The sequence below is a fragment of the Mus musculus genome, chromosome 1 (assembly GCF_000001635.26).
Source record: "Mus musculus strain C57BL/6J chromosome 1, GRCm38.p6 C57BL/6J".
Classification (NCBI taxonomy): Eukaryota; Metazoa; Chordata; class Mammalia; order Rodentia; family Muridae; genus Mus; species Mus musculus.
Genome location: NC_000067.6, coordinates 55,426,415 through 55,442,911, shown reverse-complemented (window position 1 = coordinate 55,442,911; position 16,497 = coordinate 55,426,415). Strand labels below are relative to the sequence as shown.

At 40.3% G+C, this 16,497-nt stretch overlaps 1 protein-coding gene across 1 annotated transcript in view; it reads right to left on the bottom strand.

Moving 5' to 3' along the window:
- Positions 1 to 16,497, bottom strand: part of Plcl1 (phospholipase C-like 1) — a 348,340-nt gene that overhangs the window by 311,374 nt on the left and 20,469 nt on the right. The gene's annotated exons all lie outside the window — the stretch shown is intronic.

Genomic DNA, 16,497 nt, shown 5'->3' with positions numbered 1-16,497 from the left:
ATCGCAAAGAGGTAAAAATCTAGAGTGGCCATCTGCATACAACAGATAAAAAGATGTGGAGCAACAGAAGCTCACTCAGCAGTGAAGAATAATAAAACTACACACACACACTGGAAAATGGGGGGAACTCAAAATCATTGCCTTATTCAGAATAAGCCAACCTCAAAAAGATAATTGCTGCCTGCTTTCTTTCATAATAGAGCCTGCACTTTAGTTTGTGTGTATGGGGGTGGATTGTGAGACTAAAGGGAGCCATGGGAGGAGAGGAAGGAAGGTAGCAGGGTACCTGTAACATGACAGTGGAGAAGGAGCACTGGAGAGGAGACAAGGACCAGAAAGAAGGAGCAGAAGTGAGCAGCAGGGGCTGGGCGGGGGGCAAATAAGTGCAATGTATGGGAAATCCATAATAAAGCCCATTTCATGTGCTAACTTAAAGTATCTTACATGCTTAAAATGGAATGTCAGTTTCATCTTAACAAAAGCAACTTGCTAGAAATGGGTTCAAAAATATTTTACTATCTGTAAAGTATTATATAAAACAAAATAGGATATTTAGGAATTGTCTGTGGGGGCTGGAACGATGGCTGACTGGCTAAGAACAAATATTGTTCTTGCTGATGATTTCAGTTTGGTTCTCAGAACCCACATCTGGTGACTCAAAATGGGCTGTAATTCAAGTTCTAGGGACTTGACACCCTCTTCTAGACTCTGTGGTCAATGCAACCACAGTACAATCACATACATGCATATGCACGCACACACACATACACAGAGAGAGAGACAGAGACAGAGAGAGAGACAGAGACAGAGACAGAAACAAAGAAAGACAGAGACAGAAACAAAGAGAGACAGAAACAGAGAGAGGACAGGGAGAAATGAGAAAGATGACGAGAGAGAGAGGGAGAGAGAGAGAGAGAGAGAGAGAGAGAGAGAGAGGACAGTAAAATAAAATTAAAGAAAAAATTAAAATCATTGTCTGTGTGTGGTGATGCACATCTTTAATCCCAGCACTCTGGAGGCAGAGGCCATCTGTGAGTTCCATGTCAGCCTGGTCTACAGAGTGAGACCCTGCCCCAAAAGTGAGCCTTGGAAGAACCAACAATACAGTGAGAAAGGGAGCTCATGTGCTCAGCCCTCATGGAGGGGAACGTCTACAATGATAGTCACTGTCTAGAGAAAAGCAAAAAGAGGGGAAAGGGCTCGCTAGTGATTAACACCTGCCCCCAAACCTCGAGGAATACATATATACACATACATATACGTATACATACACTTATATACATAAACATACATATACATACCTTTATATAAGCAGAAAGGGAAATTATGTAGCAATATCCTGGTAATACCTGGCTAATGAATAGTCCCTGCATGGCCTCTTCCACACTGGTGGAAGACACACAAGCAATCTCTCTTGATGAGCTAATTCTGATCCCCATAATCCTTCTCAACACAATTCTCTCAGGATCGTGACCAAAAAAGACACATAAGAAGAAACGGCTTTCATCTTTAATATAACATACGTGTACATGTGTGTGTAAGCACGAACATGCTCGCACACACACATACACACACACACACACACACACACACACACACACACACACACACACACACCATGCAACACATATATTCCAGGGAGAGAGAGAGAGAAGGCAAGGAGTAGGAAAATACAAGTATGGACATTTATGTTAAAGCCAGATGATAAAGTGTCATGAATAAAAGGATTTCGGGATTAACAAACTTGGATTCTTTCCTATTCTTCAATGTTTAGCACTGTTAAAAACAAAACTGCATGTCATGGGTGAATGTAAAGAAAAGGACCCACCTTTTGTATTTCTTCATTTCGGTTAAGAACTAGAGGTAAGGGGACAGTTGGCCAAAGTTGATGAAACAGAAATGGAATAAGAACAAAAGAAGGAACACTTCAGAGTTTGGTGGTAGACCACCCAAAAAGACTCAGCTAGACTGGAAGACTGGGAACCAGTGAGAGCAAAATAGAGAGAGTGCACATTCAAGTGGCAGAACCAAGTCAGGGAAGTGAGATGCAGAGCTTGCTAGAGAGACCCACAGAGTAGCTGACAGGGACAAGGATGAATATTGTCATTGTTAACAAGGTTGAACAGCTCTGAGGCTGGTACTGAATGGCTTATTAGTGCTAATGCAATGTCTGATGAGAGAGCTATGAGATTGAAATAGAATAAGGAGAATATTGCAGAGTTTCAGAGTCATAGCAAGTAGCTGTACTCAGGAGGAAGGTTTCAGTGCCAGCTCTCTGCTGACCTCCATGGAGGTCTGGAGCTGAGAGCAGTCACTCAGACATGGACTGGGACAGGCAGAGGATTGTCATGGCAAAAAGATAAAGAGAAGATACTGGAGAAGGTGAGGATTGGGGCAGGGGCATTAAATAGGCCATACTTACAAAGGTCAAGTACTTTAAATAGGTAGTCTCAACTCCTCTGAGGTCAAACAGTACCTCCTGAACTTGGAGAGTCCCCTTGTTTTCTCTATGCCCAGTATTTTAAGGAATATATTCTCAAGCCTATATCCAGGAGAAAAGGAAATTTTTCCTTATTGGCCTCTAATAAGGCTGAGATAAAGTATTGGCAACAGACCAGGCTTTAAGGCTCATGGTTGTTGAGGTCAACATACTCTTTTCCCACTGAAATCAACATGTATTTAAAGGAGAAAGTTAGCCTTAAAATGTCTAATAAAAGTAAACATATTCTTATCATTTGATCCAGCAACTACACTATGCTCACACAAAAACCCGTGAGGGAAAAAGATGTTTATAATAGTTTTATTCATGGTTACCAAAATGTGAAAATAATCAAGATATCTTACAATAGATAAATGTAGAAACGATGTAGTGCATGTATATAACGGACTCTATGCGTGCAGCTATATAATCTAGCCAATGATTTAAAAGAAATGAACTCGTATGCTACAAAAGACAACGACAAATGCATATTGCTAAATGAGAGAAGCTAGTATGAAAATCTATGGACGTGACTGCAGCTGTATCATTCTGGAAAAGGAAAGGCTATGCACACAGTAAACATACACAGCATGGAGAACAACAACCACAGCTCCTAATGCAAACCCTGAACCTCAACTTGCAGCTTATTGATACTGGCTTATCAATTATAACAAATGTAGGAGAAGCCGGGAGCAAAGGAAGGTCAGCGAGGGCTGAATGGGAATCCACACTTTCTGCTCAAGTTCCCATAAAACTATCACTGTTCCAGGAGTAAAGTTTGGAGGTTTAAAGAGGAGAAGGAAGAGGAGGAGGAGGAAGAGGAGGAGGAGGAGGAGGAGGAGGAGGAGGAGGAGGAGGAGGAGGAGGAGATGGCGGCGGCGGCGGCGGTGGTTGTAGCCATCCTTACCCAGGAGTGGCGTGCATGCCTGTAATCGCAACACTCAGCAGGAAGGTAAGCTGAAGGCCAGTCTGTCAAATTAATAAATAAATAAACACATAGCCTTTCTGGAGTTTACTTCTGGCTTTAGCTACATTTTGAAACCTACTTCTGTGGTTATGTGTGGCAGCTTTCCCATGATCTTCTTCTACTAGGAGGCCAGTTGGATCTCTTTATTCAAGCCTCAAAGAAAGAGAGAATCTCCCTCAACTTACAAAATCAAACGGAGGCTGCAAAGGGTGCAGGGTGTTGGGTCCCTTTAAGCTCCACATACAGCGTTCACTTAAGTAAAGCAACAATTTGCCGGGCGGTGGTGGCGCATGCCTTTAATCCCAGCACTCAGGAGGCAGAGGCAGGCGGATTTCTGAGTTCGAGGCCAGCCTGGTCTACAAAGTGAGTTCCAGGACAGCCAGGGCTATACTGAGAAACCTAGTCTCGAAAAACCGAAAACCAAAAAACAAACAAACAAAGTAAAGCAGTAAAGCAACCATTTGTAACAATTTGTAACAATTTGTAAGTTGGACCCGGAACCATGGCAGGGGTCCTGTCCTTCCATCCTTTGCACATATCATCTGGGAAAGTCTATCCTTCCTGTTTCTATAGAAGATGGTGCTGCGAGGAAGACTTGCCCCTTGGAACTCCTAAAGCTGAGCCAAGCTCCCTCCCACCCTCGGGCTTCCCAAGCACACAGAGCGAAGCAGCTTGAACAGATGAGCTGCTGAGGTTGTTGACAAAACCATGTCAAAATTCAAACCTGGAGGCAGCTGCTTTCTGCCATGGTTGGTATACACAGATCTCTACAACTGATAAAGTTATAATCTCATCAAAAAGGATGCAATGTGCATTTTGATAATCAGTGCAATTCAGCAAAATCTATGAAAATGAAGCCCCTCGCTGGCGGACATGGGAAAGTAGTTTAAATAAAAATAAAAATTAAAAAAAGCCAGAGAAAGTGAACCAACAGTCATTGTTATTCGTCTAAGCCCTGCTTCAGAAGTTCGGCCACGTTTCAAGGTAGAATAAGGAAATCTGCCCTTGCTTCCAGCCATTTCATTTCCACCCTTCCTAAGACACATTCTTTCCTTGAAAACCTGGAGTCTTTTGTACTTGGAGATGACGTTACATTCTCTGCACACAAGGAAACAGTCTTCCATTGCCAGCTTTTCAACAGTTCTTTCAGGGAAGAAAAAGAAATTCAATCTGAATTTCTGTTCGCATTTGTTTCCTAGAATTCATCTCTAATAGGTGTTTCCAGTTGTACTCTCAAAGGCTAAAGCCACAAAAGAAAGGAAAACGCAGCGCTAGTGCTTACTAATGCAGGCTTTCACAAAATGTATGGGTGATTTTTCTGAATAGTCTAACTGCCTTTAAAGACTCCCTGGAGAAATAAAATGACAAAACTTGTTTCTTTAAACAATGTTTTATCCCATCATGCACTGTGCTCTGGTATTGTATATTAAGATGGTTTATTGGAAGCATCACTTAAAGTCCAAGTTTTACATAAACCGTGACTCTATTTCTAAAGGGTGTTTTCAAATTTTTTATAGCACTACTCTGCACACAGTTGATGGGGAGAGATCAAGTAATAAATTGTGTGCTTGAGAAATGCTTTTCTTTGTACGTATTTAGAGTAGTATTGATAAAAATACAAAACGTAGAAAGCAGTATTACTTTTTTATAAAAGTTGGCTACCTCATTTGGAGCCTTAAAAACTAAGAAGAGTCATTTATATTTAGCAACACCTTTGCCATAGATAATCTTCAGTGTATGAACACCAAGCAGTGAAATGTTTTCTTCCTGATTTCACCAGTTGTTACATTTTAAACATAAAGTAGATACTTAAGAGAATTCCCAAAGATAAAAATTGGAGAAACCAGAGTGAGCTGGCTAGATAGACTAGCAGGAAATCTGCAGAGTCTGGACTCAGCAAGAGCCCCTGTCTTCAGAAATAAGGTGGAGAGTGATAGCGGAAGATACCCAGTGTCGACGTTCCTCAAGCACACAGGCACACTTGTGCTCACACAGGCGCATGGACATGGACACACTAGAAAAAGTAGCTCCTTTATATGCACCAGAGAAAAAAGTTCATGGCCCACTTACACCCGAACATGGGATCTGTGAATCCGGCTGGTGCTAAGCATGCAGAGCTAAGCCGGCTCCTCTACTGCAGCATGCATGCTCCTCTGTAAGTAAACACAGAGCCGAGGAGCCCCTCTAATGCTCACACGGTTAAAGTCAGACTTTGATCAGCCCGTGGTGTATATATGCGCATTCCCTTTAAATGGTGCTTCAAATTCATATCCTAATGGCATAGATGTACCTTATGTAAATAGAAAGCTTTTAAAGACCTTTTCAATTCATGTCTTTTTGACTAAAAGAAAACTAAAAGCATGTTGCATGTTCTTTGTGATCCAAAGCTTTTCAAGTCAGGAAGTCATTTGTTTCCTGAAAAGCCGAACTGTATCCCTTTCTAACTCTGAAACTGCAGAAATAACCAAAGTCTCTATTTTTCTGCCACTACAAAGTAAAATGTAAATATTAGCAATGAAAACCATTAGCCCTCTTCTGACTCATTTGTTGGTTAAGTGCTTGGTTTTGGAGACACTAAAAGCTCTTCAAAATACACGGGGCCTCCTATCCAAGTGAGGAAAGGAGGCAGTTTATCAGAAAGATCTCATGAGATAACCAACGGGAACCGAAAGTGTGGTATGAAAGACTGCTAGCAGCAGCACCAAGAGATCAGGTCAGTTTGGAGTTCCTTAGCATCAGCATCTTACTCCCTCCCTTAAACCCTGTGTGGGTCCTACACATTTTTAATCTCAACCCAAGTTCCAGCCACTGAGGAAAGAGACATTCCGCACATCGACACTCAGGAATCTAATCTTAAAATAGTTGATGTTCTTCAAAGTTTACCAAGTATTTTCTCAGTCTCTGAAAAGCACAAGGAAAGCCATTTGTGGTGGCACATGCCAGCAATCCCAGCACTTGGGAGGTAGAAGCAAAAGGATCAGGAGTTGAAGGCAATCCTTAACTACACAGTAAGTTCAAAGCCAGCCTGGGCTACATGAAATCTTGTCAAGAAGAAAAAGAAAGAAGGAGGAGGAGGAAGAAAAGAAGGAAGAAGAAGAAGAAAAGAAAGAAGGAAAGAAGAGAGAGAGGAGAGAGAGATAGAGAAAAAGAGAAATGAGAAGAAAAATGCAGTTAGGAAAATAAAAGAGCTCCAATTTCAAACATTAAACACAAGCACTATTTCCTTTCCCTGATAATACTAAATTGTGTTGTATTTTGGCGGTATATATGTCTTTCTCAACTATCACCTCAGACCAAATTATTCCTATGATTTTTTTAAGACTGGTATACCTTTTGGAATAATTGTGACACTTTCTCAGAAAACTAACTGTGGTGGTTTGAAAGAAAACAGCCCCAAAGGCTCATCCGGATTGGTGTTATGTGAGAGGATTGGGGCATGCAGCCTTGTTGGAGTGGGTGTGACTTTTATTGGCAGAAGGGTGTCAGTGGGTGTGGCTTTGAGGACTCAGACGCTCAGGCCAGGCCCAGGGGCTCACTCATTCTTCCTACTGCCTGCTGATCCCAGTGCAGAATTCCTTCTCCAGCACCATGTCTGCCTGAATGCTGCCATGCCATGATGATAATAGACTAATCCCCTGAACTGTAAGCCAAGCCCAGTTGAATGCTTCCCTTGGTCAGTGTTGCCATGGTCCTGGTATCTCATCACAGCAATATGTATGAAATTCTCAAAGACTAAGGCATTAACGTTAGCTAAAGATGTCACACTTAGTGCATTTATTCACTCACTCAGTAAATGTTTCTTACCCAGGAATTACTAGATACTTTTCCATCAGCCCCTCCTGGTCCTGGCTCACCACGCCACATTTTTCCATTCCTACCTATAGTGCAGTCAGTCTGAGTAGTTATTAACATCCAGCGGTCTGAAACAAGTTCTGAAACTATATGGTCTGAAATGGACCCCGCCTGACATGCAATCTTAATATAGTCTTGATGCTCTCGCTACACTTAAATCACTAATGCAGAGAACACAGGAAGAGCTAGCAGCTGAAAACTACTGTTAAGCTGTAAATGTTTGTCAGACATTGAAATACACTTACTGTTTAGGAAGCAAGATTTATAAGGTGTGCCCTCACTGTTTCCATTAACATGCATGATAACCTTTACATCAGTAATACCCCGGCATTTTGTCCTGAGCCTCATTTAAATTAGGGGATCCCAACCTCTCCTCAGATTCAGAGTGGCAGCAGCCTAATGCATCCTCCAAAATTCATGCCCTAGAACATACCCAGCTGACCCTTGAATATCAGAGCACAGGTACCCCACCATTCTGAGGGGCCAGTTAACTCAGAGGACTGTTCAACCCTCACACAAAGAAAACCTAATTGCATTAGCAACTTTCTGCTGCTGTCATAAGGCACTAACTAAAAGCAACTTGGGGAAGACAGCATTTATTCTACATATTTCTTCGTGTCACAGTCCATTGCTGAGGGAAACCAGAGCTGGGAAACAGAGACCAGAGAAGACAGTCCTTTCTAGCTCCCATCTCCCTCATGCTTGCCCAGCTACCTTTCTTAAACAACCCAGAACCACCTGCCCAGGGGTGGCACTGCCCACAGTGGGCTGCGCCCTCTCACATCAAGGAAAGCATCCCACAGACTTGTCTACAGGCATCTGATGGAGGCAGGTCCTCGGGTGAGGGTCCCTACTCCCACATGACTCAGTCTGTGCCAAGTTCACAAACAGGAAGCAGCACACTGATGCTTTTCATTAAGAAAGTACTCGATACAGATATGTCAGCCTGATACATGAATTTGACTAAGTTACAGAACTCGACCGTTTGGGCTGTTTAAGATAGCGTTTGATTCCTAGAATAGAGAAAAACTGTTTTATCTGCACTAACAAAAGCTTGACTGACTTAGGTTAAATCTTTTTCTATTTCCTTTGTTTATGCTAATATGAAGGTGATGAACAGTAACAACACAAAAGAACATAAAGGGCTTAGAAGGAGGATAATTTGAACTGGAAAACTAGAGTATGATGGGGGAGTCTACCATGAATAAAATTACTAAATTAAATCAACTTTTTGGTTTTCTATTGAAATTTGCAAAAACTAAATACATATATTATGTTTTTATAGTCGTAAATAAACTTTAAGATTTGGTTTAAGCATTTATGACTTCTACATTACAAAGCAACACACAGCAACCTTCCCAGGAATTCACAATGAATTGGTCTTTGTCAGACCACTAAGGATTTGTTTAACTAAGAAAAAGAGTTAATATTTTGACTGTAGCTACGATAATGTCTCTTATTAAATGCCTGTCACGCTTTCAATGTCTTCTGGACCTTGTCTCAGGAAACCCTACCAGCAGTAGAATGAATTACTCGTTCCCTCTTAGAGGTGTGCAAGCAGATTCAGGGAAATCAAGCAACTCAAACTAAAAAATCAAGGAAAGGGTTTGGCTCCAGTTCTAAATTTTCCCGTTTTATTGTGGTGTATCTAATAATAGTGGATATCAAATTGTAACATAATTCTAAATGGCCTTACCAGATTCATGAAGAGAGAAAGCAGAGCAGCTGTCGCCAGGTGTGGGGAAGGAGGGTACTGTTGAGGAATTACTAACAGATGCAGAGTCGGCTCAAAATGAAACAGGCTCTGGGCTTGGCCACTAGGAATAGCTGAGGTATACTTAGAAATGAAAGTTAGCAAATTTTGTTATTGTATTTTACTGCGACTTAATAAATGGCCTTCAGTGCTACACATTTAGTTGACTTTTTACAAATTTTGTAAATTTACTAGAGAATACAGAAGTCTTTAAAAACATCTTTATTTCAATTACATGATTATCATAGTGGGTATTTTTTAAAGAAAACTTGATTTTTTTATTCAAATATTTTCATTTTATATTATTACATTAAAATAATGAACTTTTATTACATTTGTTTATTTATTGGGGAGTGAAGCACGTGTGTGCCTCAGCATGTGTGTGGTGCTCACAGGACAACTGGTAAGTGTTGAGTCTCTCCTTCACCACATGGGTCCTGGAATCTGATTAAACTCATATCATGAGGATTGAAAAGAAACTTTACCTACTGAGCCAACTTGCTAGCCCATTAATAAACATTTTGAAACAAAAATGTATAATGCAAAAGAAAACTAAGAATAATTATTATGGTAACTGGAATTACTTCAATATTTCACATGTAAAAACTACATTATCATTAAAGACAGTTATCGTTTATTTAATTAAATTAATGGAAACCACTGTACTCATGGAAAAAACTATAGTCCATGCCACACAAAGTCCTGGATGATTGACATCAACAGGAGGTGGGACAGAAACTACTCAATCCACAAATCAAGCAGACTGAAAAGATACAGCTCCCCCCAGGTATAAACTGATTCATCCTTACCAAGAAAATTAAAAAGAAGTCACTGCCAGAATATGCAGCGAACAAAAACATCTAGCAAAACTAATGAATGACTCTTGAAATAGAACATCAAAAATCTACATGTGCTTCAAACTTTCTCAAATTAGGGCCAGGCCTGGCAGCATCCTCCTTTAATCCCAAACACTTAGACCTCTGTGAGTTTGAGGTCAACCTGGTATACAAAGAGACCCAGGCTAGCCAGTGTTACATACACAGTGGAGACTGGTGCCAAAAACAAAAGGAAACTCTCCAGCCATAAAGAAATCAAAGTTGCTAGGTATAGTCCTAGATGACTGATCCCAGCACTCGAGAGTTAGAGAAAGGGAGGTCAGGAGGTCAAGTCACCTTAGTGAGTCTGAGACTGGTTTAGGCTAAATTAAACCAACTTCGTTATGTTAAAATAAGCAGAGCTCAGAGAGACAAATACCATATGTTTTCTTTCATATGTGTGAATGGATATTCAGTGTGAAGTGGTTGCAAGTGTAGAAATGTGACCATAAGAGCAGAGAATGAGATCTTAACGTGGTGGGGAGGAAGGACCAGAACACATGGAGAGGAGAAGGCAGCAATCTGGGCAGAAGAGATCCATCAAGGGAGGACAGCAGAACTGGGAAGGACAATGGGAGAGGAGGAAGAACAAAACCAAAAAGAGAAAGTAACAGACTATAAAAAAAGAAAAAAAAATCAATTGTTTACTAAATGAATTATTTAATGCAAAATTTAAATGTATTTGATGATTTTTAGAATGTAAAACTCCAGTATAGTAAAGAATATTGGAGAACATAGAACATAGAATTGATTGTACTTTTACAATACAAACCCCAGTATATGAGGAACCATTTGAGAGCACTGTTCTTATTTTTAGCTGTTTTTATGTTATTTACTTGTTTCCAATGGCCTTGGATCATGTTCTCGCACGTTCATTACCTTCTCCTATCTATCTCCCTCTTCCCTCCTGCTGCTCCCTGACTCTTCTCAAACCTTCACCTTTTGCTTTTCACGGATGCATTCTCTAATCCAGATCTCATATGAAAAGGAATGATAGTATCTGTCTTTCTATTCCTGGTTTATTTCCCTTAACTCACGTTAACCAGTCTCCAATTTCATCCAATTTCCTGAAAGTTACATAATTTCATGCCAAGTAATGTTACCAAATAACACTCCACTGTGTGTGTGTGTGTGTGTGTGTATACACTGTCTTTATTCATTCATCTGTTGATGGGCACCTAGGCTAATTCCATAACAGTGCAGAGGATACCCTGGTGTCTCTGTAGATTCCTTGCAGTGTATGTACAGGAGTGGTATAACTGGATCATATGGCAGATCCATTTCCGGGTTTTTGTGAAATCACCTTACCGACTCCCACGGTAGCTGAACTAATTTACATTGCCACCAGCAGTGAACATGGGTTCCATCACCATGCTCTGTACATCCTGTCCAGCTTTTGTTGTATCATTGGTAATCACCATTCTGAATAGAGCAAGACGAATCTTCATGTCCTTTCGGCTTGTATTTCCTTGATGGTTAAAGATGTTGATTTGTTTTTTTTTTTTTTTTTTTTTTTGTACTTATGGGTAATTTGTACTTCTTCTTTTGGCAACTGTCTGATCTATTTGCCCATTTATTGACTGAGTTTTTGGATGGCTTTTTACTTTTTAATTTTTTTATATAATATGGATTTTTAACCTCCAATTGATTAAAACGCTGGCAAGGCGTTTTCTTCTGTTCCGTAGGCTGTCGAGTTTCTCTGGCAATTGTTTCATTTGCTGTGCAGAAGCTTTTCCAATTTCATGGAATCCTGATTATAAATTTGTTATCATTTCCTGAACAGCTAGAGTAACATTCCAAAACTGTGCCCATGCCTACATCTTCAAGTGTTTTTCCTTCGTTTTCCTCTAGCCATCCTAAAGTTTCAAGTTTTACATTAAGAAAACAATACGTTTTATATTATTGCTTTTTATGCAGAGTGAGAACTATAGATCTAGTTTTACTTTTTTTGCATATGGATACCCAGGCGACCTGCCACCATGCTTTGGGAACTTTGTGGGCAATCCAGGGGCCGAGGCTGCAAAGGTTTACTTCTGAGTCTTCTATTGCATTGGTCTCCATCTCTTTATGCCAGTCACAGGATGGTTTGCTACTTTGGCTCAGAGCAGAACTTGAAATCAGCAGTTGTGGTACTTCAACATCAAAGCAGAGCTCTTGGGGCTGACTAGATTCAAATGTCAGCTCCAGAAATGACTCATTAGCTGGGTGAGTAAGACACAATTTGATTCCTGAGGAACTTTAAGGAGAGTTTCTGATACATCAGAAAAAAAAAAAAACTATTCCTTCACCGTTACTTACTATCTACCTAACCGCAAAGGGTGAGGGCCAGCAGACTCACCAGAAGTATAGGATAACTGGTTAAATTTAAATTTTATTTAAACAGTGAACAGTAGTTGTACGAGGCATACACTAAACTACTATGTGTTGTTTAAATGAAATGTAAGTTTCACTCTGCGTCCTGTACTTCATCTGGCAACCCAAGTGTAGCACTTCTCCTAATACTAGCTACTTTTCCTTCCTCTACTAAGCAAGCACACCATAGCAGTAGCATCAGAGGTCATGCTTTGTGCTGCGTGGCATGTCATTACACAGTCAGCTAGCAGCCCTTGTGAAGAATGGAAATAGATTTAATAGAATTTCTAACTTTTGAAAGGAAGTCGTAACTATTTGTAGAACTGTTTCAGGATAGTCAAAGACTCTCTGTTCCCATCTGTTCTTGATGTTTCTTCAAAGGACATGAATGTTTTCAGTAGCTGCTTTTACACAATTGGAGATGGTTAGAATATTTAATGATGAAGCTATGCACATACTTATAAAACTGGTCACAGCAAATTCACTCTCTGCCCATACATACACATTTAACATCACAATGTGGATTTTTAAATAAAGTTCCAGGACATGACAATCCTGTGAATTTTAACAAGATTTTATCTAAACTTCCACCTTAGGGACCAGAATAATCACTCACAGTTAAGAGCACATATTGCTCTTGTAGAAGACTTGGGTTGGACAACCAGCACCCATGTAGTGGCTCACAACCACCTCCAACTCTAGTTACAGGGGTTCCAATGCCCTCTTCTGGCTTCCAAGGACACTGCATGCATGTGGTAAAAATAAACTCAGGCAAGCACACACACATAAAAATAAATCTTCAAACTTCTAAATTAGCGTGAATGAATATTTTTGTCTGTACTTGATTTTTAAAGTATAATCATCCAAGCACTAAGAATTTTGAAGCCTCTGTTAAATACCATTTTATTTAATCAAAGATATATATTGAAATAAAAAAGAAAAGAAAACTTGAAACTTGACATTTTAATGTTCAATTTAAAAATATAAAGGGCATAAACAAAATGTTTTAAGCATTTCTTTTTTAGTGTCACTAAATTTTAGTTTGAACTCAAAGGTAATTTTGATCATTGAGAGACTTCAGCATAAGGAAGGTGTCTATGTAATGTTGACACCATTACAAAGCAACATCAGCCAATGAACCCGCGAATCTCTTGCAAGCTGCTTCACTAAATAAAACATCATTAATATGAATATCACCGAAACACTGATTGTTTTCCAAAGATCTATTTACTTCCAAATTAGAATAGATTTTCCAACCACAATTATTACAGCACAGCTGAGATCAGCATGACAAGCTTTTCTCTATCCATCTCTAAGCACGGCCTACATGACTCAGTCCCAAGTTATGAAGGGCTGTCATGTCAGACATAAAAGTTAGCAAAGTTACATTTTATGCTCCACTTTACAAATAACACATTTGTTAGCCTAGGATAATAAAAACATAGAGATTTGTCTACATAAAGAACAGAAAACAGCCCCTGTGAGTCACCATATTCCACTGACTAAAAGTCACAGTTTAAGGAAACTCTGTAGCCACCTAAGTTCCTAAGAACAAATGCACCACTGTTGGTAATTTAAAAAACAATGTCAAACTTGAAGAGTGACTGACTGGTGATTTTTCTAAGCCAGATAGTAATCTCAGGAAACAAACGATCAAACAAACAAAAGACATAGAGTTCAAGGGAGTCCTTTCTTATGTTCTACAGTGTAAATTATTTTCCAAAAACCAATACAATTTTTCCTAAGTTTAATGGATCCAATAATTTTTTAATTATCATGATAATCCCTCTAGTTGTGAGCACCTCAGTTAGAGTGTATCCTCGTGTGAACTCTGGGTGTTCCTCCTTTCAATATCCTTGTTTATCACTCCTGAGAGCATTTCCTAAAGCTGTGCACTTTCTAAGAAAGCATGCTGGGGAAAGTTGAAATAGTTGACACATGTTGAGCATAAGGTAGTTGGATAAAGTGGAATGTGGGGGTGGTAGGTGTTGAAAGATAAGCATTGCCCACATTAGGCTGTGCTCTGTGAGCCACAGAGAGGAATCTGCACTTTATTCCTAGAGCCCTAAGATGTCACCAAAGAGTTTTAAACCATATACTTGTGTGATAAGGTTTGCCATTTTTGGAACAACAGCTCCCATTCTAGGGGATGTATTAGGAAAAAGAAGGTGGCTGGAAGCAAAATGGCCAGTTAAGAGGACACTCTTGTGATAGAAGCCACACATCCTATAACCAGAACCAACGTACAAGCGAAAACTATCAAAAGAGACAGAACCCAGCAGCAGCCTGCGTGTGATAGGCAAGAGAGATGATTGCAAAAGATGAGCTCCAGGCTGCCACAATGCCAACCGCAGGGATGGTGCTGCTATTGATGAGATGCAAAACACAAAGCAGGGCTGGAGGTACAATCCAGTTGAGAGTTCCCAGCACCCGTGTGGAGCAGCTCATAAGAGCCTGCAGCTCCAGCTGCAGGGGATCCAACACCCTCTCCTGGCTTCTGTGGGCACTTGCACACATGTGGCAGCCACTTACACAGACACAGACACACACACACACACACACACACACACACATGTATATACATTTTAAAATGAATCATAAAATACACAGGATGAAGGAACACATAAGAACATGGAAGTGCCCAGCAAACAGTTATGCAAAGTAGAGTATATTCATGTAGCTGGTAAGCATTTTTAAGCATATACCTTGGTGGTCAGAGGTCCATTTCTGTGGCAGCATCTACTTTCTAACTGTGACTACACACTCACAATACATCTGATGCAGACTGTGTCTGGTTTACCTTTGATTGCCTAATTCTGCAAAACAATCTTGTCACAAATATTATGAGCATCACTGAATGAGTCAGTCAATAACAGTCACTTTGCCAAGCGCACCACAGCATGCAAAAAAAAAAAAAAATGATTAGCACTGCCAAAATGTCAGTGGAGCCAAACTTTAATGACCTTGGCTCCAAAAACGATGTGGAGCATCTATTTAAAGATTCAACATAAACACTGCAGAACAGGAGACAAGACCTACACGCTTCCTCACTCTACCATATACATTAATATGTATAAACTCAGTTTTCAATATGTGAATGAGTTGTATAATCTTACACAACTAAGAGATCCCCTTTTATATTATGACCTAAGGAGATACCATAGTGACGGGATAGGGCACAGTGTAGGTGTGTGTATTCACCCACACTGGCCTAAGTTATCATAGGCCCGGCATCTTAAGAGCACTGAAGAGTGATTTGACTAAATATATGTTGTAAGTGGTTAAAAGATAGTGTTTTCTGTGCATGGTGGCACATACGTATAATTCTAAGAGGTAGAGGCAGGGCGATCTTAGGTCATCCTGAGCTAAATAACAAGATCCTCTCTCAACAGACAGAGATAAATAGATAGCAATGAAAAGCTGAGGAGGTCGGGTGATTAGAATCCAAGGAGGAAATACTGGCTCAGGTCTCCAGGAAATATATGGAGACACAGTTGTAAAAATCTTCATATAGTTGTAGACTCTTTATTGCTAGCCAGTGGGCAACTTTATTGGTAGTAGATGAATTGATTGCAAAATCCTTTCTTTTTAAAGTAAAAGTCAGGCAAAGACAGACAGACAGACAGACAGACATAATTTGGGCAGGGGGAATGTTTGTTTTTGTTGTTTTTTTTTTTTTTTACACAGGTCCAGACTGGCTTCAAATTATCGATGTGGCCAAGCGTAACCTTGAACTCCCAATTCACTAGCCTCCATCTCCTGAGTGTTAAGATTACATGTGTAGCCTACTACATCCTGTTAACACAGTGCTTCAAACCCAGGGCAAGCACTTTCCCAACTAAACTGCATCCCTGACCCCTGTACACAATTTCTTATCAACAAGCTTTATAGCAAACTTGCAGAATAGAAATTAGATCCCCATCTTAGAGCTGAAAAGACACTCAGCAATTTAGAGCACTGGCTCCTCTTGCAGAGGATCTAGGTTTAGCTCCCAGCACCAACATGGCAGCTCATAACCATCTGTAAGTCCAGTTCCAGGGAAGCAGACACTCTCTTCTGGCCTCTGCGGGGACCAGGCACACACAAGGTGCACTTACATACCAGCCAGCAGACTATTCAATACATACATCTGTTTAAATACCCAACTTAGGACCCAGCATCGTGGCACAGACCTGCAGTCTCAGTTAAGCTGAGTCTGAGTCCAGCCTAATTATCCAGC